General features: G+C 40.4%; 1 pseudogene across 1 annotated transcript; it reads right to left on the reverse strand.

The window, feature by feature from the left end:
• Positions 1 to 23,841, reverse strand: LOC308512423 (centriole and centriolar satellite protein OFD1-like; annotated as a pseudogene). Its single transcript has 5 exons — positions 23,718 to 23,841; positions 8,445 to 8,551; positions 2,780 to 2,853; positions 1,107 to 1,201; positions 1 to 207 (listed from the first exon to the last, which is right to left on the reverse strand). The product of its transcript is annotated as a centriole and centriolar satellite protein OFD1-like (transcript).
• Positions 23,842 to 27,917: the final 4,076 nt, after the last annotated feature.

Below are 27,917 nucleotides of genomic sequence, written 5' to 3' on the forward strand. Positions count from 1 at the left end.
TCAGGAAAAAGACATACGGTTAAAAAGATGCAAGTTTTCATTTCTGCTCTCTTCCAGTTGTTGTTTAAGTAATTTATTTTGAGCCTGAAGCTCTAATTTCTCTTCTTTTAGAAGCGAATAGCCACTCATCTCTTTCATCTCTTCATTCAGCAGGTGGTTTTGCTTGGTTATTGCCAAGAACTGGGCCTTGAGAGATTCGAGTTCAAGCTGGAATTGAAAAAAAACTTGCATTTGAACAGTTACTGCAGTACTTCTTATGCAAAAACTGGCAGGCTGCTATAAACTGGGTGTCATAGTAAGTAAGGTCACTGGACAGAGGACTCATTCTCTGCAGTAAGAAGAACCTGATTCCAACATGGAAGCTCATCTTTGCCCTAGAAGGGGCGGGGGAAGTTCATCCAACCTTATACTTATGCAGAACCCTGGCCTACAAAGCAAGTGCTTCAGATTAAGTTTGTTGCCCATTTTCCAGATACAACTAAGGTCCCAATAGCAATCACAGACTGCAGCAATGTTTATAAAAATGAAAAGCTGAGCTATCACAAACATGCTGTGGTGCTTTCCTTTTTTTATACATTTCATGTTTACATACAAAAGTCTACAATGTTCTCAAATAAATAGATCATTACAGCTGCAAAAATACATTTTATGTGCAGGATATATCCAGGTACATCAAGTTCCAGCTCTGTCCTTCAGAGAGCACACGTGATGAACAGCAAGAAAATAAATGGCATGTGAAAAACACATCTCATTCTGTTTTATCCTGTAAGATCCCAATGTAATGACAGGAATGTTCACCTTCTGCTGATGGGAAGGAAGGAGAGGCTAAGGCAGAAACTAAAAGCACTGGCCACCTGCTATGGGCTAGGCACATAGGTCAGCTCACCACGGAACCTCAACCACCCCAATGATTAAGGAACTTGTTCGAGGCAACAAGCAGGAAGGACTAAAAGGAAGAACTACTAAATTAACTTAAGTTGGGCCTTCTCAGTCATAAAATAAACAGTCTAAACACATCAAGCTAAATAATGTATGGCTGAAACTAAAATTTCATCTACTGCCTTGAAGTTTTATCGACTTCAAAAAACAATAGGCTTAGCAATTACCTCAAGTTCTTTCACACGAGTTGCAGAATGATTGCATTCTTCTTCCTGTTTTGAATTGGTAGCCATGGACTGCTCTTGCAAAAGAATAGGTTTTTCTGAAAGAGAAAGCCAACCAATTTAAGATGTTTTTCTAGTGAATAAAAACTCATTTAAGAATTTATGTACAATGTCAGACCTAATGACGATTATTTCATCATCTAAAATAGCAGGTGTCAGAGTCAAAAATCAGTAGGGAAAGTAAGAAATAAGTCCTATTACCCAACAGGTGATGGGAAGTCTTAATGGTCACATATATTGTGAACTTTCTTCCACTACACATACCAACCAGTTGCACCAGCTGCTCAGAGCCCTCATACCCAAAGATCTGAATTTCCTTAAATACAAAGATTTGTCTTATGATTTTAGTGTCTATTTCATCATTTTCACTTCATTCAATATGAGTCTTTGCAGATATATCATTAAAAAAAATTAGCTGACTACATGATGGTACTAATTCCTAAGAAGTATTAGTCTAGTTTTCACAAGATAGTCACAGAGGAGCAGCCACACACTGGGTGACCTTATGGGTCTTTATCAAGTACCCAGCTCTGGTTCCTTTGAAATTTCTACTTAAGTTCACTTCTTTTCATAGACAAGTTTCTACAAATATACTGAGACATAAAATATCAGGAGATTGAAAAATTATTCAACTTTCCTACTCCTGGGTTAGTTATAAAACAGTTTAGGAAGTTATATGTCAGGTAAAAATATCATGAGGCATAAACATATGTTACAAGTAAAAGAAATAAGGAAACAGGTCACAGGGAATGGAGAAGTTAAAATTTTCCATAAGTAAAAAATGAAGTCTCTCATGCTTAAAACCACAATGAGATATCACCTCCCACCTGTTAGAACAGCTATCATCAATAAATGGATAAATAACAAGTGCTGGCCAAGATGTGGAAAAAAGAGAACCCTCATACACTGTTGGTGGGAATGCAGATTGGTGCAGCCACTATGGAAAAACAGTGTGAAGTCACTCTCCCCACCCCCACCCCCCAAAAAAAAATAATAATAAGAGCGGCCATATGTTCTAATAATTCTACTTCTCAGTATATGTAAAAAACAACAACATGCCAATTTGAAAAGACATACATGTGCACCCACATGTTCACTGCACCATTACTAGTAACAGACAAGATTTGGAAGCAACCTAGACTACCATCAATAAATGAATGTGTGGATACAGAAGATGTGATATATTACTCAGCCACTGAAATGAATAAAATCTTGCCACCTGTGACAACATGGATGAATCTAAAGGATATTATGATGAAATAAGTTACAGAGAAAAACAAATACCTTATGATTTAACTTACATGTGGAATCTTAAGAAATAAAAATAAACAAAACAAAACAGACAGGCCCATAAATATAGATAACAAGCAAGTGGTGGTCAAAGGGGAGGGAGGAAAGTAGATGGGGGAAGAAAAACCTCCTGAATACCCTACCTCTCTCAGGTTAAGGTCATTTTTGATACGTAAAATTAAAAGAACAAAATAATGATTAATTTTGTAGTAAGAGTAAAATGTAAGCTACACACACACATATAAATTTAGAACAGGCCCAATTTAGGAAGCTAATAACCTATACCAGAAATTTACAAATGCAGCTTTCTTCTCCACAAGAATCACCTTTATTCTTCCTGTCCTCTTCACCCAGTCTGTTAGATCTATTGATGTAGTCATCCTTTAGCTCAAGTTGATACCTGAGAATTAGAATGACCAAAATGATTTTCTTGTCACTTTCCTGAACGGATTCCTATCAATGTATGGGTTTCTGTGGCACCCGGGCACCTAAGGGCATGAACATGGCCATGCATAACTTCAAGGACTATCAGTACCAAAGCCCAGAGATGCAAATTCTGAATATAAAACCTGCTACAATCCTTTAATTTGGTCCCCAAAACTCGTTATTGTGAGGTTATTGAGAACAATTATTCCATGGTGGTCTGGATTGGCACACAAAAGTAAATTAAGTTCAATTTACACTGGTACAACTGACTCTAAATCCCAAGAACAAGAAGTCAGTCACATCCACCTGCCTTGCCTTGCACCCCATCCCCACCCCAAAGAACTTTTGCCCTCAAGGGCTGGGCATAGGGTTCGGGGCCAACTTCGACCACCCTCATATCTGGGTTAGCAATACCAAAAGCACACTTTCAAGTTTTACTTATCTCCACCAACTGCCACTAGCAGACGTTTCAGTTGAGAGAGATGGTGAGTATCCTGTGAATTCCCACCCTTGCTCAAGTCATAGAGGATACCCAAACCAGACAACATCAAACAGTACATGATCTGCGAAGCAGTGGGAAAATTAACATACACATTTACTCATTCATTTATTCCTAAGGGTTTAACAACTACAGACATGTCAGCACTTGCTATTACACTCGAGAAGCTGACATACTATATGTATGTCATCATTTCAAAATCTATACATGGAAAGGTACTATATTTTAATTAGAATTCTTTTAAAGAATAAGCTCAGTACTATGTAATGTAAGTACTATGTAATGTAATCTCATGACAAATTACGGGCAAGGCAGTAAAAAGAGACCACTTATTAAGACATACCAAAAGTTAGTTGAGTCATCTCTTCACCACAAATTCATTTACTCAATGAATATTATATGAACACCTGTGTGCTAGACACTACACTGAGCACTGTAGAGAAAAGTTACCATATGGGCTTGATGTCTGCACTGAGTAGTTAATCACTGCAACACATTAAAACTCAGATTATAGGGAAGTCATAGTAACCATAGTTATCATATTTTCCTTTTCCTGTATAATTTTTTTGCTCCATTGTTAATTTCCATTTATTTCTTTTGATTCTGGCTTTGCAGAATCTTGAAGGAATACAGGGCACATGTTACCTGATAAGCACTAAAACCACTAGGCAGAATAATTTATAAATTGATAGATACCTCCATCGTAGTGGCAAGTATGAGGCGGGAGAGGAAAAGAGAACTAAAAGGCATTATAATTCCAGCCCTGGTCAGCCTGATTCAGATGGTTGAAGCACTGTCCAGTGCATTGGAAGGTCATGGGATCAATTCCTGATCAGGGCACATACAGGAGGCAACAGATCAATATTTCTCTCTCATGCTGATTTTTATCTGTCTCTCTCCTTTCCTCCCTAAAATTATTATTATTTTTTTTAAAAAAAGTGAATTTTTAAAAAGTTGATCAACCTGTGGGTCGCGACCCCTTTGGTGGTTGAACGACCCTTTCACAGGGGTCGCCTAAGACCATCCTGCATAACAGCTATTTACATTACGATTCATAACAGTAGCAACATTACAGTTATGCAGTAGCAACGAACATAATTTTATGGTTGGGTCACAACATGGGAAACCGTATTTAAAAGGTCAGAAGGTTGAGAACAACTGCCTTAGATCAACCACTTTTATAGTTTATCTACAATGTGAGCTGAGCAACTCACAATGTGCCATAAAATGAAAGCAAATCACAGACCCTCAATACATGTTAGAAAAGCTATGAGTAAGAAAGAGCAGAGGATGCTATTCCCTATACTGTAACTCTGTAAAATTATCTTAAATATTCATGGGAAAGGCTTGACTGTCAATAAAAAACACGTATTTTTTTAAACACTATCACCATAAAATGTTAAGTCTTATCTACTTCACTAGTATTGCTGTGTTTCCATCAACTTATTCCAAATCTATTACTTGTTTAAGAACACCAAACAATTTCTTTAGAATTTCATTCTTGAGCTTTTGGTCACAGGTCTCCTCCATGCTCTTTATATTCAGGATCCTGTCTCCTAAGTGCATCAGCCACACTTTTATGATTTTCTTCTGTAGCCTCTGATATTAGCAAAAATATAAAAAGCAAAAAAAATAAAACTGTAATTGCTGAAGTAAAGACTTTAGGAGAAAAAAATAACATAATTTTAGCTCCACAAGCTAAAACTGTTATGTGACTGTCACTGCTGGGAAGTAACTGGAAAGAGCTGGAGTTCTCCATCTATTTTATGAACTGACCAAGTTATGTGGGATCTGAAGTAGCAGATGGAGCAGCATGGTGCACCAGGCTGCAGGGAGTGTGCAAGTTTCAAGACCAAAGTGCTTTTCATAGAAGATGATGAACACTTAAAAAATGATTGCAGGTAATAAATGGCCATAATAAATTCAGAGAAAAGCTACATACCAAACTTAAGTTAGTGTACTTTTGCTTTAGTACTTATTTCTTCAGTAAGATTATTTCTGTGAGGTTTAACTGATCAGCCCATAGGTATGAAAGACAAAAGATTTGTTTCTGATATTTAATAATCTAGTGATTGAATACTGAGGAGTGCTGAACAATAGAAAAAGATAGATAGGTCAATCAGAACTTCCAAATACTGAAGAATGGAATGGTCTTCCCTTTGATCGAGCCAGGTAAGTGCTAGGGAATGCTGACCATTCCAAGCAAAGGATAAAAGCTCTATGTGTTAGCACCCTCTGCTGACTAACATGTAAAGCAAAGGAGCAGTAAACAATACTTATTAGCTTACTAGATGCCTGGTGCACAAATTCATGAATGGCAGGGGTCCCTCCACCTGGCTGATCACGGTGGTCTCACACAGTCCTGATCTTCTCACCCAGTCCCAATTGGGGCTGGGGTGGGATCACAGGAGGGCTCCAGGGCAAGTCTGGTCCTGTCTTGCCTGGTCCTGATGGGCCCCACCCCAGCAGCAAGCAACTTACTGGTTGGAACATCTGCCCCCGGGTGGTCAGTGCAAGTCGTAGCGACCAGTCAGTTGACCACTCGGTCAGACACTTAGCATATCATGCCTTTATATATATAGGTTGTAACTCACAGCACAGAATGTTCAGCATGAACTTTCCCCTGCCCCTGGTCTTGGAGACCGCATGTTCTTCTAAGGCTCTGCTCACCAAATTCAGCTGCCACATGAAGTAAATTGCATTGTGTGCGTGGAAACCCTTTGTAGGCTCCATTGCTGTGTCTTTACTTCGTTGCAGTTCCAATTACTCCAACATAAAGACAGACACCCTCATTATCAGGTAACACCATCATGGTAAGACCCCTGCTCAGCCTACTGCAGTGGTTTTTAAATAGGCCATGGGTCGCCCCAGATGGTTTGGTAGAGTAGGTACAGCCGCAGCCTGCGAACTAAAGGGACCTAGGTTTGGTTCCGGTCAAAGACACATTCCTGGATTGCGGGCTTAATCCCCAGTATGGAGCACATGCAGGAGGCGATGGATTCTCTCTCATCATTGATGTTTCTCTCTCTCTCTCTCACTCTGCCTTCCTCTCTGAAATCAATAAAAATAGTAAGTAGGCCATTAATCAAACGTTGCTGCTCTCCATCCAGTCCCCTCAAACCCTCTTTTGTCTTTGACCCTCCCCACACACACACTCTGCTGCGGTCTGTAAAATGGGGTCAGGATTTCTACTTCAACCAAGGGCAAAGCTTCCACATGGACCTCCTTCCCCGACTGTCTTTGCCCCCAGTCCTGTGTGGTTTCTCCCTCCTTCCCCTCCATCTAACTTGGTGGGCCCTGCTCTGCCCCCTCCTCATGTGACCTCCTGTCCGCAGCCTCCCACTTTCTCCTCTGGGGGCAGAGCTCTCCAAAGGCTGTGTGGGAATGGAGTGGGCTGTGCAGAGTGGGGTGGGGCAGACAAGGCAGTACAGGGTGTGCAGTGGTGGAGAGCTCTGTGGGCCAAGTCCAACCTTTGGAGAAGAGCTGGGGTGACAGGTCACCGGGAGGAGGAGGGAGGGATGTAGACCTTGTCCCGTGGGAGAGGCACTGGGTTCCTGGGCTATCCCCACACAGCAGCTTTTCTAGGCCCCTGCACAGCTATCATCCTCCACCTCTTGCTGCCTCCGCCTCAAGTTTTGGACTCAGTTTCTTTGACTCAGCCCCACCCCCCTCTCAGCTGCGTTCCAGGAGCCTGAGGCTGCACGTTGGCTTTGGGCAGCTATGCCTGGCCTGCCCCCTATAATGGTGTTACCCACTCTCCTGGAGTAGTTAGTGAAACTTAAATAAACATAAGCAGCTCTGAAGATTATAAATTGAGCACTGAGAAGGCCACAGGCTGCGGAGGGCTGCATAGTCCAGGCTCTCAGCATAGAAGCCTCCCCAGCCACCCGGTCCCTGCTGGCTCCCGCCCCCACCTGCCTCTGCCCAGGGCTCAAGACAAACCCCAGGAACTTCCTGACAGCTCTCACCTCACATCTCACTTTCCAGTCCAGCCCACCAGTGCCCACAGCAAGCTAACCTACTGGTCCGAGCATCTGCCCCCTGGTGGTCAGTGCACGTCATAGTGACTGATCGACTGATCCAGTGGTCAAACTCACAGTGGAACTCCAGTAGAGGGAATAATTTGCATATTAGGCTTTTATTACGTAAGATATCAGCGATTTTCAACCTTATTTATCTCTGACACACATAAACTACTAAAATTCTGCAGGATGCCAAAAATATATTTGCCCATTTATAAAAAACACAACAGGTATATTTTTGAATCGTTCACAATGAACCGCTATTTTGTGTTGACTGTTGTCTTTTTTTTTTTATTTGAAAATCTAAGGAAAAAGAGGTTAATGCCCTTGACTACAGTCAGGTATGTCATGTTTTATATATTCTTGCAGCACACCAGTTGAAAATCGATGGCTTATTTGTCACTTTCCTTTTCTGTCATGATCAATTTACCACTTCAGTACTGCTTAGAACAGAGTAATGTAGCAGAGATGAAAAATAAAATGAATTAAAGCCTATATAAATGATCTAACCACATTAATGAAGACCAGGACAAATCCACTAAGGAAGTAAGAGTCAACTAATAGTAGAACCTAATGGAAATGAAACCTGTTTCATAAACTAGACTGGTGAGCTTGCCATTAATGGCAGGTACAATGTGAAGAATGAAATAGTGGTGAGCACTTAGTACACACACATCCATCACCCAGTACAAATCAAGTCAGAGCCACTGCATTGAGTTACTACATGCACATGGAACCGTTAGATCTCAATGACTAAACATAAGTGTGTGACTGAACATAATTTGTTAACAGTTGTTAGCTTCTTCAAAGTACTGGTCTGGTTTTACTGTAGCCTGATGATGGTGTCTCACTGCTTTTCATCCCAATAACTAATATTTCAAAAGCAAAATCCTAGTCTTTGTTTCTCTCAACTTATGCCTTTTAAAACTAGCCGAATGTACCTTTATAAGCAAGAACTCTACTTGGCAATTAGCATTAGAATAATTAGTAGTATTTGTTTTAAACTCACAGTCTCTGAATAGTCAAAATGAAAACATTACTTACAAATCAAAAGCTTCAATTCTTTGCTTCAGTTCTGCTTCTCTGCCTCTTAGGAAATCGGTATCTTTCAGTAGAAGCTGTATTTGAGCATAAAGTTCTTTTGTTTCCATCTGTAGAGGAAAGCATTAATTGTAGCAAGCAAGCTGAGGAAAATAAGACAGGTTTGAACTAATGGACTGCTTCCTACATTCCAGAGAACAAAGTACAGACATTTAGAGGAACAATTTCACTTTTAAAACATTCCATCTCAAGGTATGCATTTTGCCTATTCTAGTTACACAAGAACTTACCTCCTAGTCCAGGGGTGGGCAAACTTTTGGACGCGAGGGCCACAATGGGTTCTTAAACTGGTCCGGAGGGTCGGAACAAAAGCATGGATGGAGTGTGTGTGTGAACTAATATAAATTCAAAGTAAACATTATTACATAAAAGCGTACGGTCTTTTTTTCTTTTAGTTTTATTCATTTCAAACGGGCCGGATCCGGCCCGCGGGCCGTAGTTTGCCCATGGCTTCCCTAGCCCAATGACTGTTACGCTATATTACCCTAATATCCCTTGTGCAGAATATCCTGACACTTCCTTAACATTTTTGTAAGTTCTCCAGAAAAAAAAAACACAAAAAACAAAATGGGGGAACTTAACAAAGTAGAATTCCCATGGTTCAATAGTCGTCTGAAAGTTTCAATTCATGGGCGGTTCTGACTCAGAATGAACAAGCTGGAATGAAACTGTGAAAAATATATCACACTTACATTTGTGTGTTCACTGAGCAAGGATTTACTGAATATCATGTCAAAAAGCACAGTGAGCTGGATATGAAAAGATGAACAGCTACAGTCCCCATCCTTTAAAAAATTCACAATTTACTGAGGGAGAGAGAAATAATACTACAATGTGATAATTTCACAACCAGAGTCCAGTCTCCACGGCAGGAATGATGCCTAAATGAGTCTATCAATGGGATTCAGGGAAGGCGTCACCAGGAAGCATCATTGAAGCTAAAGTTTGAAGGACAGGACAGTTTTATCAGGGAGAGAAGGGGGTGAACAGTCGGGTGGCAGAGTAAAAGTATGGTGCCTTTTATGAGGATGCCAAGCTTCTCCAGTGCCTTCAGAGAATCTGACTGAATGGAGACAGGCTGTCAACTGGTTGATCTGATCTAGTCAGTCACTCATTTTAAGGTTCAAAGTGTTAGTCTGAACACAACCCATCATCTCAAAGACCAGTGCTTCCATTTATTTTTATAGCTAAAATTAACCCAATTCCCAGAAACGCCAGAAAAAATTGGAGAGGGGGTGTGGTCACCATTAATAACTGGGTTTTACTGAGAAGCTCCAAGAAAGGTTGACACTGGGAGGAAGCCTTTTAACTTCAACCATCTCCTGGTATCAGTAGTCCTGGCTGAGGAAACCATGACCCCAACCTAGTTAGGTCTGACAACCCTTGGGAAAGGAACTGTTTTTCCAAAAGAAACAATCCAATCTCTTTTGCTGGCATGCACTCCCCACCATTCCTCAACCTCTTCATGTCCTGTCCAGTCATTTTCTGGGTGACAAGATCAAATGGCCACTGGATGACACTTATAAGCCCCAGACCCTTCTACTGCAGGGACCTTTGCCTTTGCTCAGATGGAAGCACATTGCATTTGGTTTCCAACTTCACCTAGAACCCCAACCTGCAACTCTGTCCTGTTGGTCCACCCTTATTCTTCCATCTGTCTGTATCCCCAGACTTACTCCTTGATGTCTGAGACTGCCACGTAGCTCTCCCTTCTCTCCTGGATTATTAGTCATCCACACTCTGCTCTGGTTCCGCTCACCATCATGCTGAACCCCAATGTCTTCAACTAAACAGGCTGCCTTTCTCAAATGAAATAAATTCAGCTCTATAAAGCTACACTCCTCAACTACGACCATTTTTCTGCCCTCATTGACCTTCCAAATCCTCCCAAGAGCTGCAACAGAACAATCACCTACAACAAGCATGTCAAACCGCACGTGGCCCACAATGAATATTTTTGTGGCTCAGCGAATATAACAGTATGTAGCGTTTTAATAAAAATTTCGTAACCTGATTTTTACAATAACCTGTTTTACATAATTATTAATTACTAACTACATTTGCTAATGACTGATTATAATTGTGTTGCATTCATTTCCCTTATGTGCCTTATGCGCAGGCGTGCCATTTCTCTCCATTAATACTAGCAGACAATATTTTAGCACCCGTTGGCCACATCATTAGTCTTGTACTGACTTGTTTGGTATGTGCAACAGGAAATACTTTGCTTTTGGAGAATGAGAAAAGTAGGTTTATTTGCATTGTGCTTATTAATCTGTCCAGTTATTCAGTGTCTGGGAAGTTAATGTTCAATGCAAAATACTGATTTTTATTAAAACGTTCTATTATTTTTTGTTAACGATTACTCATTTATTTCAGCCCTTTGTATTCAACATGTCTTTATCGAAATAAACCTTTCTATGAAAATTGAAGCTTTTGTTTTGCAGCCCACATAAACTTGGTTCGTGTTAGTGTTTGAAATTCTTGACCTACATGCACTTGGTCTGGTCTACTTCAATTCCAGGTTGCCCACTTCAGCAGTACCCTCAAAACAGCTCGAGAATCCTGTCAGCTTCAGAGAGCTGCTCTGCTCCTTCTGCAACCCCCCGCCACCCAGTGGCCATTCCTTACATCTGGTCCTCTCCTCAAAGGTCACTTATCACTTAATTCTCACATCTGCTGCAATTTTAGTGAGGTTGTCTCATGCCCCTGACTCAGACATTCACTTCCACTCTTCCTTCCAGTAATCTCGAAAAAAGAAGTCTTAGTATCCTTTTCAAAGCTGATTCTTCCAGGTGTATTCTTGACCGCAGTCCCTACTAGTCCTCTAGGCCAGTGATGGCGAACCTATGACACGCGTACCATTTTGGGTGACACGCATCGACAGAGACAAAAAATTGCGTATTCATATATTTGTCTCTCGCAATGGCCAGAGCTGGGCATCACTCGAGTAATATTATTACTCATGTTACTCATGATCAATTACACAATTCTAAAACCAGATGTAAGCATGTACATCAGTGTTGCGTAGCAAAGATACATTGTGAAAACATCCAAGATACACTGTTCCAATATTGGCATTAATATAAAAAGGTTAAGAATTGCACTATAAAGAGATTAATCTTTACTCAAGACACTTTATTTTTACTCGAGTGACAAAACGCCCAATTCTGGAAACGGCCTCATTATTGTCAACATGTGCCTCGGGTAAGCTTCCTGTGCGTTCGGGTGCATTCGGCAAACGGACGCACTTGATCGCCATGTTCATTAGGGGACAGGAGTGGGAGGGTTAGAAGAAAAAGATATAAGGGGAGAAAAATGGCGGAGGTATAAATGGACGTGTCCTGTGCCTTGTCCTGGAGCAGATAAGGGTGAGCAGCTGAAACGGGTAACATACAGCCCGAATAGGCAGAGGATATTCAGCTGAGAGACAGTCTGCAGCTGGGAAAGACAGAGAACTCCCAGAAAAAAAAAGGACGGTTGGAGACTGCGGCTGAAACATCTCCCTGTGTGCCGGCTCAGCAGCGGAGACTGTGCCATCTTGAGTGGCTGTTACAGACAACCAGAGATCAGCTACTAACCTGGAAACAAGGGATCTCAAGCAGCGTGACTGCGTGAACTCAGACGAGCACTGCTTCTTCTCACAGAAAGGTTAGACTTCCCCTAAAGGTGCGGTTTGCAATTCAGGTTGGAGAGAGAACCGCGAGGGGCGAAATCTGCGCCCCACAGAGTCCGTGGCCCTTGGGACCAGCGTGACCCTCAAGTGGCGAAGGGGCCCCACAGGGCAGCTGGCAGAAGGGAACGATAAAAATAAGCACATAGCTAGACTGGATGCAAAAAAGCAGCCTCGGATTCTCCCAGTCTGCCGGGTGCTTGGTGCCAGGGGCGAGTGGGTGTGTGGAGACTGTGCGCAGACCTGGAAGGTGGAGGCTTGCAAATTCACACAACTTCTCAGGCTCTTGTTGTTACAGTTCCCCTTAGATCCGTGTGTTTGATTATTAAACCCAGTGGATGGGATTCCCCAGGTGGGGTCATTCACAGAGCCTGTAGGGGAAAGACATTTTGGGGAGCCTGGGAAACAGAGCGGGGAGTAATGATTAAAGAACCAGCTCTGGGCAGTGGACTTTCCCAAACCAGTTTCAAGTAACATAGAGAAAATAAACCCTAACTACTGGATAGAGAGGACTTATAGCCTCGGAGGTCAATCCAGACACACTGCCACCCAGAGGCAGAGCCACGAACTGTCTCTTCTGTAAATACAAATAAAGGCAGTCTGGTAAACAAATACAACCTGCCTTAAAATCAGGACTGTGGTTTACAGCACAGAGGAACAGTGTATCGCAGGGAAATTCAACACTCTCCTAAATGCCTGGCAGGACTAAGGCGTGACAAAAAGAAGAGTAGAAGATCTGAAGCACCTTCACTACTGTACATTTTTAACTTTTTTTCTTTTTAATTCTTTTTTCACCATTTAATAAAGAACCTATTATTATTTTTTTTTCATCACCTGATTTTACCTTTGTAATTACATTTTTTAACCAGTATTATTGCTATCATTTTACCATTTTTTCAAGTGTCATTTTATTTTTTTTTCATTATTTTATTTTGGAATTAGTGTTCTACACTCTATTTTCATCGTTCCTTTAGCATCATTTCTCTCTATCTCACCTTTACCCTTAAGCCATAACTCTTCCTCACTTTTCCCCTTCTGTTGTCCTGTTTCTCTTACCCTATTCCTGCTTTAGATTTTCCCTATTCATTCTTTTTACCCACTGTCTAAATTTCACCCTACTGATATACCTAATTTCCAATCCCTTGCTCTAAATCCATATACACCTCTCTCTTATCGTTCTTCACTATCCAATTTTTTTTCTCTGTCGTTTTGCTAGTGTTTGCTTGATTTTGAGTATATATTTTTTTTTTATGCTTGTTTGGGAGATTGTTTTGTTTTACATTTTTATTTTTCTGTTTTGCTTTTTCTTTCTCTGGTTATTTTTGTGCTTCTGTTTTCCCTTGCCTCGCTTGATATTAGTGGTTGATTGTAGTTTGCATTAATCTCCAGGGATCTGCTGCTGGAATTCATTGGGATTATTTGTGGTTCTATTAGAGTTTTCTCCCAATACAAATAGCCTCTTCCCCACCTCTAATTCATTCTCTCACTTTTTTTTCTTCTTTCTTCTCTCCCTTTTCCCAATCTCATTTCGGCATTCCTTTTTTTTTTTTTCTTTTTCTCTTTAATCTTTTTCTCTTTTTTCTTCTTTATCCCCTAATTCTCTTCACTCAGTGGTCACCTTTATTTGGGGTTATTAATATCGTAAATACATTTGTTTTCAGTGCCTTGTATGTTGTGCCTTTTTGTGTTGTATTTTGTGCCTTTAAATCAACGCATCAGAAAGAGAACTACATAACCAAACACCTGGAGAAGAGAGATCATGGTGAAAAAAGAACCAACCCACATATGAAAGAAAAACAGGCATCATCAGAAAAGGAAGTAAACGAAATGGAGGCAATGGAGGCAAGCAACCTGTCAAAGAAAGAATTCAGAGAAATGGCCATGAGGTGGATGAAAAGAATGGAAGACAAATTCACCAATATGTGTAGGAACCAAGAGGAAATGAAGAAAAACCAAGAAGAAATGAAAAATGACATCACTGCTATAAAGAACTCAATAGAAAGCATCAACAGTAGACTAGAAGAAGCAGAGGACCACATCAGTGAGCTAGAAGACAAGGTAGGAAAAAATACCCAAACAGAACAGCTTCTAGAAAAAATAATTAAAAAGCATGAGGAGAGCCTAAGAGAACTCTGGGACAACACTAAACGAAACAACATCCGAATAACATGGGTCCCAGAAGGAGAGAAAACTGAGCAAGGAATAGAAAACCTGTTTGAAAAAATAATAAGGGAAAATTTCCCTGAGATAGGGAAGGAAAAAACTCACACAAATCCAAGAAGCTCACAGAGTCCCAAACAAAATGAACCCAAAAAGACCGACACCAAGGCACATAATAATTAAATTGGCAAACACCAACGACAAAGCAAGAATATTAAAAGCAGCCAGAGAGAGACAGAAAGTTACCTACAAAGGATCCTCCATCAGACTAGAGACCGATTTCTCAACAGAAACACATCAGGCAAGAAAGGAATGGAATGATATATACAAAGTCATGCAAAGGAAGGGTCTGAATCCAAGAATACTGTACCCAGCGAGGCTATCAATCAAAATTGAGGGTCAAATCAGGAGCTTCACAGACAAAAACGGTCTACGGGAGTTTATTACAACCGAACAAGCAATGCAAGAAATGCTAAAGGGTCTGCTGAAAAAAGAAAAAATAGGAAACAAAGAAGGAATGCAGCGGTAAAGATCAAAAATGGTGACTAACAAGTTTCTATAAATAATAACTTTAAATGTAAATGGATTAAATGCCCCAGTAAAAATGCATAGGGTAAATGAGTGGATAAGAAAACATGACCCATATATCTGCTGTCTACAGGAAACCCACCTCAGAAAAAAAGACGCCCACAGACTGATGGTGAAGTAATGGAAAAAGGTTTTTTAGGCCAATGGAAGTGAAAAAAAAAGCCGGGGTAGCAATACTTATATCTAACAAATTAGATCTCAAAGTGAAGGACATAAAAAGAGATAAAGAAGGCCACTTCATAATACTAAACGGAGGAGTCCAACAAGAAGAAATAACTCTGGTAAATACATATGCATCCAATATAGGAACACCCAAATACGTAAGAAAACTTCTGGAGGAGATCAAGGGAGAGATTGACAGCAATACAATCATAGTAGGGGACCTTAACACCCCATTATCGCCACTGGACAAATCCTCTAAACAAAAACTCAGCAAAGAAACATCAATCCTAAATGACTCACTAGATCAGATGGAATTAATTGACATCTTCAGAACATTTCACCCCAAAGCCACAGAATATACATTCTCCTCAACTGCACATTTGTCATCTTCAAAGATAGAGCATGTACTGGGTCACAGATGAAGTCTCTTCAAATTCAAGAAAATTGAAATCATATCCAGCATCTTCTCAGACCACAAACGCATAAAACTGGAAATCAACTACAACAAAAACAATCCAAGAAAATCAAACACATGGAGACTAAATAGCATGCTATTAAGCAACGACTGGGTTACCAGAGAGATCAAAGAAGAAATAAAAAACATCATGGCAACAAACAAAAATGAAAACACAACAATCCAAAACCTATGGGACACAGTGAAAGCACTCTTGAGAGGGAAGTTCACAGCTCTACAAGCCTACTGCAAGAAACAAGAAACAATGAGAATAAATGACCTAACTCTACAACGCAAAGAGTTAGAAAGAGAGCACCAAAAAAGCCCACTCTAAGCAGAAGGAAGGAAATAACAAAGATCAGAGCGGAGATAAACAACACAGAGACCAAAAAAACAATACAAAAGATCAACAAAACCAAGATCTGGTTCTTTGAAAGGATAAACAAGATTGATACACCTCTAGCCAGGCTCACCAAGAAACAAAGAGAGAGGACCCAAGTAAACAAAATCAGGAATGAAATAGGAGAAATAACAACAGACCCCATAGAAATACAAAGGATTGTCAGAAAATACTATGAACTCTACTCCAACACACTAGACAACCTGGAGGAAATGGACATAATCCTAGAAAAATACAACATTCCAAAACTTAATCAGGAAGAATCTAAAAATTTCAATAGGCCAATAACTATGGAGGAAATCGAAGCAGTAATCAAAAAGCTTCCAGCAAACAAAAGCCCGGGGACAGACGGCTTCACAGGGGAGTTTTACCAAGCATTCAAGGAAGACCTAAAACCTATCCTCCTCAGACTATGTCAAAAGATCCAAGAGGAAGGAACACTTCCCATCTCATTCTATGAAGCCAGCATCACCCTAACACCAAAACCAGATAAAGACAACACAATGAAAGAGAATTATAGGCCAATATCCCTCATGAACATAGATGCCAAGATCCTCAACAAAATCCTAGCAAATCGGATCCAGCAGTACATCAAAAAGATCATACACCATGACTAAGTAGGATTTATCCCAGGGATGCAAGGATGGTACAATATCCGCAAATCAATAAATGTGATACATCACGTAAACAAATTGAGAGAAAAAAAACGTATAATCATATCAATTGATGCGGAAAAAGCATTTGACTAAATCCAACACTCTTTCTTGATAAAAACTCTCAGCAAGATAGGAATTGAGGGATCATACCTCAACATAATAAAAGCCATATATGACAAACCAATAGCCAACATCATAATCAATGGGCAAGAACTAAAATCATTCCCCTTAAAATCAGGAACAAGACAGGGATGCCCCCTCTCACCACTCCAGTTCAATACAGTACTGGAAGTACTAGCCATTGCGATCAGACAAGATGAAATAAGAGGCATCCAGATTGGAAAAGAAGAAGTAAAACTGTCCTTATTTGCAGATGACATGATACTGTACATACAGAACCCAAAAGACTCCATCAAAAAATTATTAGACTTAATAAATGAATTCAGCAATGTAGCAGGATACAAAATTAATGCTAAGAAATCCATGGCATTTCTTTACACCAAAAGTGAACTTACTGAGAGTGAAACTACAAAAGCAATCCCATTTACCATTGAACCAAAAAAAATTAAAATTCCTAGGAATAAACTTAACTAAGGAGGTAAAAGACTTATATGCAAAAAAACTACAGGACACTGAAAACAGAGGTAGAGGAAGACAGAAACAGATGGAAGAACATACCGTGTTCATGGATTGGTAGAATCAACATCATCAAAATGTCCATACTACCCAAAGAAATCTATATATTCAATGCAATCCCCATTAAATTACCAATGGCATATTTCACAAATCTAGAACGAACGTTCCGAAAATTCATCTGGAATAAAAAAAAAAAAAAAAGATCCCGAATAGCTGCAGCAATCCCGATAAAGAAGAACAAAGTAGCCAAAACCGGTATGGCTCAGTGGACAGAGCGTCGGCCTGCGGACTGAAAGGTCCCAAGTTCGATTCCGGTCAAGGGCATGGACCTGGGTTGCGGGCATATCCCCAGTAGGAGATGTGCAGGAGGCAGCTGATCGATGTTTCTCTCTCATGGATGTTTCTAACTCTCTATCTCTCTCCCTTACTCTCTGTAAAAAAATCAATAAAATATATTTTTTAAAAAAAGGAGAACAAAGTAGGTGGGATCTCAATACCAGATATCAAACTGTATTACAAAGCCACTGTTCTTTTTTTTTTTTTTTAAATATATTTTATTGATTTTTTACAGAGAGGAAGGGAGAGAGATAGAGAGTTAGAAACATCCATGAGAGAGAAACATCGATCAGCTGCCTCCTGCACATTTCCCACTGGGGATGTGCCCGCAACCCAGGTACATGCCCTTGACCGGAATCGAACCTGGGACCCTTCAGTCCGCAGGCCGCCGCTCTATCCACTGAGCCAAACCGGTTTCAGCTAAAGCCCCTGTTCTTAAAACAGCTTGGTACTGGCACAAGAACAGACATATAGGTCAATGGAATAGAATAGAGACCCCAGAAATCGACACAAACCACTATGCCCAATTAATATTCGACAAAGGAGGCAAGAGCATACAATGGAGTCAAGACAGTCTCTTCAATAAATGCTGTTGGGAAAATTAGACAGATACATGCAAAAAGATGAAACTAGACCACCAACTCACACCATACACAAAATTAAACTCAAAATGGATAAAAACTTCAATGTAAGATGGGAAACCATAAAAATACTAGAGGAATCCACAGGCAGCGAAATTGCAAACATATGCCCAAGGAATTTCCTCTCTGATAATGCTCCTAGGGCAATGGAAACTAAAGAGGAAATAAACAAATGGGACTACATCAAAATAAAAAGCTTTTGCACAGCAACGGAAACCATCAACAAAACAACAAGAAGACCCACTGTATGGGAGAACATATTTGCCAATGATACCACCGACAGGGGTTTAATTTCCAACATTTACAGGGGTCTCATGAAACTTAACAAAAGGAAGATAAACAATCCAATAAAAAAATGGGCAACGGACCTAGATAGACACTTTTCGAAAGAGGACATACAGAAGGCCGAAAGACATATGAAAACATGCTCAAAGTCACTAATTATAGGAGAGATACAAATCAAAACGACAACGCATTATCATCTCACAACTGTCAGAATGGCTATCATCAAAAAATCAACAAACAAGTGTTGGAGAGGATGTGGAGAAAAAGGAACCCTTCTGCACTGCTGGTGGGAATACAGACTGGTGCAGCCACTGTGGAGAACAGTATGTAGCCACCTCAAAAAACTAAAAATGGAACTCCCATTTGACCCAGTGATCCCACTAGTAGGAATATATCCCAAGAAACCAGAAACACCAATCAGAAAGGATATATGCACCCCTATGTTCACAGCAGCACAATTCACCATAGCTAAGATTTGGAAACAGCCTAAGAGCCCATCAGCAGATGAGTGGATTAGAAAACTGTGGTACATATACACAATGGAAAACTATGCTGCGGTAAAAAAGAAGGAACTCTTGCCTTTTGCAACAGCATGGGTGGAACTGGAGAGCATTATGCTAAGTGAAATAAGTCAGTCAGAGAAAGATAAATACCACATGATCTCACTCATTTGTGGATTATAGAGAACAACATAGACTGATGAAAAGGGACAGATCCAAAGACTGAGAAACAGCAATCAGGCTATCAATCCCCAGAAGGAAAGTAGGGGAGGGCGGGGGTAAGGTGAAGAGATCAACCGAAGGACTTGTATACATGTATATAAGCCAAACCAATGGACATGGACAACAGGGGGATGGGAGCACGAGTGTGCGGGGAGGTTGGGGAGGTTGGGGGTTAATGGGGGGGAAGAGGACATATTTGTAATACCTTAACTAATAAAAAAAGAAAAAGAAAAGAAAAAGATATACAGTGCAACAGTGCTCGACGAGACATTCTGCGTGTCAGATAATTGATTACAGCACCATATATTTGTTGGTTATACATACTATTTTTGAATTGTTTTGCACCAGGAGTCAGTGCAACAACACTGCAAAAAGTTAATAGGTAAGAAAACTATCAACCTTTTGTAAAAAATGCCGTCATTTATATTCATTTTTGCAGCCTTGTGATGGAGAATCAAAAAAATAAAAAAGCAAGATTGAATGATAAGGGAAGTGGAAGTAGCAGTAGCCGACCCTTTCAAGACATATGCACCGAGATGTACGGGATTGTCAACAGAAACAACAATTCATTGTGCATACTGTTTAATGAAACAGTAGTAAGCAGAACGTGGAATGTAAAGAGACATTTTGAAACTAATCATTGTCAGTTCTTGAAAAAAAGTATTGATGAGAGGAAGGAATGCATTTCTAGGCAGCTACACCTCTATAAAAGTCAATCAAATTCCATCATTAAATTTGTAAGATGCTCTACAAATTTAATATCAGCAAGTTACTATATTGCTCTCTCCATAGCTCAGCATGGAAAAAGCCCTCAGTGACGGAGAATTTAGTAAGGAAACATTTCTAAGAGGTGCACCAGCTCTATTTCACGATATGAAAAAAAAGATGATGTTATTAAAAGAATTTCTAAGTTACCACTCAGTAGAAATACTATCAAAGGCAGAATAGCTCTCATAGCCAGTTAGCCTGGAGGCCAAATCACCCCCAGTATTGCCGACAACAATCAAGGCGTAACTACAACAAGACTGCACACAAAGACCACTAGGGGATGCACCAAGAAAAGATAAAAAAATGCGGAGACAAAGAAATAGGACGCAAATGTCAGAAATGGAAGATATAGAGCTCAAAACCACACTTTTAAGGTCTCTCAAGAACTGTCTAGAAGCTGCCGATAAACTTAGTAAGGCCCTCGAAAAGACTGGTGAGACCGCCGATAAATGTAGTGAGATCCTCAAGAAATCTAATGAGACCCTCGATGTTGTGATAAAGAACCAACTAGAAATTAAGCATACACTGACTGAAATAAAGAATACTATACAGACACCCAACAGCAGACCAGAGGAGCGCAAGAATCAAGTCAAAGATTCGAAATGCGAAGAAGCAAAGAACACCCAACTGGAAAAGCAAAAAGAAAAAAGAATCCGAAAATACGAAGATAGTGTAAGGAGCCTCTGGGACAGCTTCAAGCGTACCAACATCAGAATTATAGGGGTGCCAGAAGATGAGAGAGCGCAAGATATTGAAAACCTATTTGAAGAAATAATGACAGAAAACTTCCCCCACCTGGTGAAAGAAATAGTCTTACAGGTCCAGGAAGCGCAGAGAACCCCAAACAAAAGGAATCCAAAGGGGACCACACCAAGACACATCATAATTAAAATGCCAAGAGCAAAAGACAAAGAGAGAATCTTAAAAGCAGCAAGAGAAAGAAACCTACAAGGGAATACCCATATGACTGTCAGCTCATTTCTCAACAGAAACTTTGCAGGCCAGAAGGGAGTGGCAAGAAATACTCAAAGTGATGAATACCAAGAACCTACAACCAAGATTACTTTATCCAGCAAAGCTATCATTCAGAACTGAAGGTCAGATAAAGAGCTTCACAGATAAGGAAAAGCTAAAGGAGTTCATCACCACCAAACCAGGATTATATGAAATGCTGAAAGGTATCCTTTAAGAAGAGGAAGAAGAAGAAAAAGGTAAAGATACAAATTATGAACAACAAACATGCATCTATCAACAAGTGAATCTAAGAATCAAGTGAATAAATAATCTGGTGATCATAACAGAATCAGGGACATAGAAAAAAAAAATCATACACCTATGGGTGAGGACAGTAGGGGGTGGGGGTAAGGGCAGAGGGTGGGGTGGGAACTGGGTGGCAGGGAGCTATGGGGGGAAAATAGAGGAACAACTGTAATAATCTGAACAATAAAGATTTAATTTAAAAAAAAGGTAGAATAACAGATCTTGACAAAAACGTACAAAGTCAATTAAAAAAAGACTTAAATAGATGTAAATATTTTTTGATTTCTCTTGATGAAACTACTGATGTCACATCATATGCTCGGTTAGCCATTATTGCTAGATATTCTGATGGTCTCACTATGAGAGAAGAGTTGATAAAGTTAGAATAAGAGCCAATGAGTACATCAGGAAACCAAATATGTAAAGTTGTTATAAAAACATTCAGTGTCCTAAACCTTGATATCTCTAAAATTGTGTCAGTCACGACAGACGGGGCACCAAAGATGGTGGGAAAAAAGTGGGATTCCTGAAATTGTTTATGGAAGCTATTAGACATCCACTTGCACCTTTTCATTGCATTATCCATCAGGAGGTGTTGTGTGCCAAATCGGGATTCTCTGAATTGAATGATTTAATGTCAGCTGTAACAAAAATTGTGAATTTTATAGCTTCTCGACCCCTTCACAAGCGAGAATTTTCTGTACTTTTACAGGAAGTTGATTCAACCTACAGTGGACTACTGATGTTCAATCGTGTGAGATGGCTAAGTCGAGGAAAACTACTTGAGCGATTTGTGGAGTGCTTTCAAGAAATTATGGTATTTATTGAGAATAAGGATCTGGCAAACTTTCCTCAGATCAATGATCATAAGTGGGTCAGCAATTTGATGTTTTTTACAGATCTCTCTGTTCATATGAATGAACTGAACTTAAAATTACAAGGTTTTGGCAAAAATATTGACGTTATGTTTGGATACATCAAATCTTTTGAAAGTAAACTTAAAATTTTCAAGCGAGATATTGAAACTAAAACTCGTATTTTCCTCAGATGAAAAAGTATTTCGAGAAGGCTACTACAAGTGTAATGGAGTCTATACTTATGTACCAGAATATAGTAAACACGTTCTTTGAACAGTTCAGTGAAAGATTCAACCAATTTAGAAGCCTAGAACAGACCATTAAAATAATTATCTGGATGTAGTTTACAGTACTTTGGAATTGAATAATTTCCAATGGATGCAAATTGATGATTTAGAGATGCAACTTGCAGATTTTCAAGGTAGCATTTGGACTCGTGTTTGTCGACTTAAGGTCGAAACTTGAAAATCTGGAACGAAATCGTTTGAAACATGAAGAGTGCAACTATGAAGAAGAAATTTTGAGTGCTTGGAACAGAGTTCCTGACACTTTTAGCAATATAAAAAATCTAGCGATGGCTTTGCTAACAATTTTTTCATCAACATATTTTTGTGAGACTTTGTTCTCAGTATTAAATAATATTAAAATGAACAAAAGGAACCGGCTAACATGATGTTAGTGGCGCTTGCTTGGCTTTGAAGTGCACCAAGTATGAACCTGCAATCGAAGAATTAGCAGACAAACTTCAGCACCAAAAAAGTCACTAATTTCTAGTTTTCGTACCATTTGATTATCATTGTTTGTTTGTTTTTTATTTTTTTATTTTTTATTTATTTATTTATTTATTTATTTTATTTATTTTAATTTATTGCTTAAAGTATTCCAAAGGGTATTACATATGTGTCCACTTTATTCCCCCGCCCTAGACAGTCCCCTAGCCTCCCCTATCCCCCAATGTCTTATGTCCACTGGTTATGCTTATATGCATGCATACAAGTCCTTTAGTTGATCTCTTACCCCCCTACCTCCTGCCCCCCATCCCTCCCCGGCCTTCCCGCTGCAGTTTGACAATCTGTTTGAGGCAGGCCTGCCTCTGTATCTATTATTGTTCAAAAGTTTATAATGGTCTCTATTATCCATGAATGAGTGAGATCATGTGGTATTTTTCCTTCATTGACTGGCTTATTTCACTTAGCATAATGCTCTCCAGTTCCATCCATGACGTTGCAAATGGTAATGATTATCATTGTTTTTATTATTATTTTTTCTTAAATGTACATTGTTTTTCTGTTTTTGTTCATTTTATACATATTTTTTGGTTGATTTTTCTTTGTTAAATGGCATTTAAATATATAAAATAAATATCAAAAATATAAATCTTTTTTTATTATGGTTGCAAATATCAAAAAAAATATATGAATATTTCAATATGTTACATGGCACCAGAGTTAAGTTAGGGTTTTTCAAAATTTTTGACACGCCAAGCTCAAAACGTTTACCATCACTGCTCTAGGTCCTCAACTGTTCCAGCAAATGTCTCATCTCACCCCTGGACTTTTAGCAAATCTACAAGCAGCTGCAGGAAGGAGCCATCCAGTAAATGATTTTAAAATATTGCCTTCTGGTGCTTTTGAATTCTCTCAAGGAACATCTTTTCCCAAGAAGGCTTCCGATCTTGCTTGACAAGCTCTCCAACAACATTCCCAAACCACTAACTCCTCAGACTTTCCTTTCTCTTCCATTTTAATTTGTACTACTTCAGTATTTTTAAAATGCTTCAACTGCAAATTGACTACAAATCATTGTAAATAATAATACTAAACAATTAGTAACAAATTCTCCATGTTTAAGTTCAATATTCATTAATTATACAGGGTATCCCCCCCAAAATGTATACACACTCTAACAGCCGATAGCTCAATTGTGAAAATGTTGTTTAATATACACTGCCTTTATAATTATTCAAGGTGTGTTTATATATTTTTGGGACACCCTATATTTATAGTTTAATTCATCTTTGGTCTCATTAACTGTTCCTGTAAAACTCATTCAAAAGGCAAAAAGAAACAACAGCAAGTGGAAAGAAAAATAATAACATGCACAAGAGTACATATCATATTAACTATATAATAAAAGCCATATATTCAAATTGTCCCCTTCACCGGGAGTTCAAGCAGGGGCGGGGCTGGCCAACCACCTGCAGCCCGTCCCCTGAGACCAGCCCCACCTGGCAGCAGGTGGCCAGGGAAAGGGAGGCCCCACCAGCAGGTAGCTACTAGGGAACCTACACATGCCCTGGGCCTCTAGTTTATTAAAGATTCTAGATATTTTCCTATATACCTAAGATTAAGAATGAAAAGATAAGCAAAAATATCACTTTTGTTAACAGCAACAAGATAAACTTACCCTTTCATGCATTTCTGCCTGAAGCTGCTGTTCTAGTTCTCTCTTATATTCATTTAACTTTATTTCTAAAGTTCCTAATGTTGGATGCTGAGGGTAAGCACCTGAAAACTGATCATCAATATGTTGAAGCTTCTCAGCTATTAAAAAAAACACAAACAGGGCAGAGGACTCAGGGTAGGTGAGCAAGAAGTCTGTTCAAAAGCAAAGAGTACAGGGATACGGACAGGGGGCATCTGCAATTTACTCTGAAACAATTCAAAAAATTGAGATAGATTACTGGATGAACAGAAAGTGATCAAGCAAACATAATACAAACTTACTGGTGAACTGTAAAACTTTCAACTTTTTTGAATGCTGGAAAATTTCCATCATAAAAGTCAGGGGAAAAGAAAGCAAAAGGTAGGTCAGAAAACAATGGCATCTTTTTCCAGTCTCCAAGTGCCAAAGAGTTCTTTTATGGTCTTTGGTGAAAGCTGAGTCACATGTTCAAAACACTGATCTTAAAATGAATCAGAGATTCTTAGTTTTAAGTCTTCCATTTTACAGAGACACTGGTGCCCACATAGTGTAGGTGACTCCCAGAGGGCTTAGCAACTACACAACGGCATAACTGGGACAAAAGCCAGGTCTGCTATTTCTCTCATTCCAGTGCTCTCTGCAGCAGACCCGAAGCCCTCAAACCAAATGTGGATTAGAATCAAACATTAACAGAGTGCAAAACCCACACGAGAGTGCAATCTCAATCATGTAAACACCAGTGCCCACTAAAAAGTATGCACAGGAAAAAAAGACTGGCAGAATCAGATTAAGATATTTGAATTTATTGTCTAACAAGTTATTGCTTTTAATGAGTAAGGAGGAGCCAGGATTAATCACAGCATTTTAGCCACCTATTTCCCTTCTGAGCATATGCCTAAAGGCAGGATGGTACTGTATGTAGAAAGGCTGTCCCATGGAAAAGGATCTGGATCATGGACCAGAAAACTTGGACTCCAGTATCACTTTTCCTTCATCTGGTGACCTTGGTTTCCTCAACTATAACATGAAGTGACGGGCCACTGACTTCTCTAGTTTTCCGCAATGCAAATAGTCTAGGATCTTCTCACGTTAATGGCTATACGATAAAGTTAGATGAGTCACAGGGAAGAGCCTCCCAGTTGAGGGGTTGACCCAACAAACAAGAACATGGGCCTTTGCATCCACCTGGTGATCACAGAGGGAGGGGCAGCACTGAAGATAGGACTGTGCTGACACAATGGGAAATGAGCACTCCACCTGCACACAGTTTAGGAACACACACAACATAGGAAAGCAGATCTTTTTCTTCATTCAAAAAGAAAATAGAAACCTGGAATCATGAAAAAAGCCTGAAATTACCAAGAGAGTCTTTGCTAGGCAAAATTGCACTTGTCTGAGGGTCCATGTCACAAGTCTCTTTAGCCTGATGATATTCTGCCATTTCTTTTAAAAACTCCACGAGAAAACCTAAAAAACACAATGTACAGTTTTGTCTCACAACTTTCATTCAACCATTACTCAGTCACTTTATAAATTTTGGATTTATGACATTATCCTGTTGTACGTTATGTATCTCTTAAGAATAATTTCTGAAGGAAGTCCTTCCCAAGCATGATACAAAAATCTAGAAGTGATAAAGAGAAATATTTAATAACATAAAAATTAAGAACTTATATATGGCATGAAATAAAGTCAAAAGACAAATGACACACTGGAAGAAAATATTTGCTATAATGAGGAGAAAGCACACTAACTTTCATAATATTAAAGAGATCTAATAAATCAGTAAGACAATTTAATGTCGATAAACAAAATCCTAAGAAAATGCAAATTAATACTAAAACAAAGAGGTCCTATTTTCCCAATAAGACTGCTAAGATTAAAACTCTCATCATACTTGAAGTGCTGGCAAGAAAGCAGGGAAGTCGGCAGGTTCAATCACTCAGGAGGGAAATTTGTTAGTGTTTGTGTATTCAAAAAGACATGTGTTCTTTAACCTAGTCTTTTCACCTCTAGGAATTCACACAGCTACACTTCCACAGGGAAACAAAGAGTGTACACTGCACACCGCTTCTAATGGCAAAACCCAAACAATAAAACAACAAAATCTCAATCAACAGGTGCTTAATTAACTATGTTCTTCACGATTAATTCATTTAAATATATAATACTAGAGGCCCGGTGCACAAAATTCATGCACGAGGTAGGGGGAAAGAGTGGGGTAAGGGAGTGGGGAGGGAGGATCCCTCAGCCTGGCCTGCACCCTCTCCAAATCAGGACCCCTCGGGGAATGTCCAACTGCCAGGAATGGGTCTAAACCGGCAGTCCAATATCCATCTCCCAATCTGGAACCGCTGGCTCCTATCCGCTCACCTGCCTGCCTGATTGCCCCAACTGCTCTCCCCTGCTTGCCTGATTGCCCCTAATTGCCTCTGCCTCGGCCCTCACCAACATGGCTTTGTCCAGAAGGATGTCTGGAAGTCATCCAGTCTGATTAGCGTATTACCCTTATATTAGTACTAGAGGCCCGGTGCACAAAAATTTCTGCACTCGGGGGAGGGGGGGAAGAGGGGATGCCTCAGCCCGGCCTGTGCCCTCTCGCAGTCTGGGACCCCTCGGGAAATAACAACCTGCTGGCTTAGGCCTGCTCCCGGGTGGCAGAGGGCAGGCCCAATCCCTAGGTGCAGTCCCTGGTCCTGCTCAGAGCAGGGCCGATTGGGGGGTTGGGGCACCGCCCCCCGTCACACTCAAGGCAGGTCTGATGGGGAAGTTGCGGCGCCACCCCGTCACACACAGAGCCGGGACAATCAGGGGGTTTGGGCGCTGCCCACTGTCACGCACAGAGCAGGGCCCTAATCTGTGTGTGGCAGGGTAGAGCCATAACCTCCCCATTGGCCCTGCCCTGAGTGTGACAGTGGCAGCGCCCCAACCCCCACATGGGCCCTGCTCTGCGTGTGACGGGGTGGAGCCGCAACCTCTCCATCAGCCCTGCCCTGAGTGTGACAGGGGGCAGCACCCCAACCCCCCAATCGGCCCTACCCTGAGCGTTACTGAGGGTGGCATCACAACCCCCTGATCGGCCCTGCTCTGTGTATGATGGGGGGAGCTCCCCAACCCCCCAATCGGCCCTGCTCTGTGCATGACAGGGGGGAGCTCCCTAACCCCCTGATGGGCCCTGCTCTGTGTGTTGACAGGGTACGGAGCCCCAACCCCCCTGATGGGCCCTGCTCTGAGCGTGACAGGGGGCAGTGCCCCAACCCCCCAATCGGCCCTACCCTGAGCGTGACTGGAGGTGGCATCACAACTTTCTGATCTGCCCTGCTCTGTGCATGACAGGGGGCGGCACCCCAACTCCCCTGTCTGCCCTGCTCTGAGCCCGACCAGGAGCTGCGGT

This window comes from Myotis nattereri, assembly GCF_964212035.1.
Source record: "Myotis nattereri genome assembly, chromosome: Y".
NCBI lineage: Eukaryota > Metazoa > Chordata > Mammalia > Chiroptera > Vespertilionidae > Myotis > Myotis nattereri.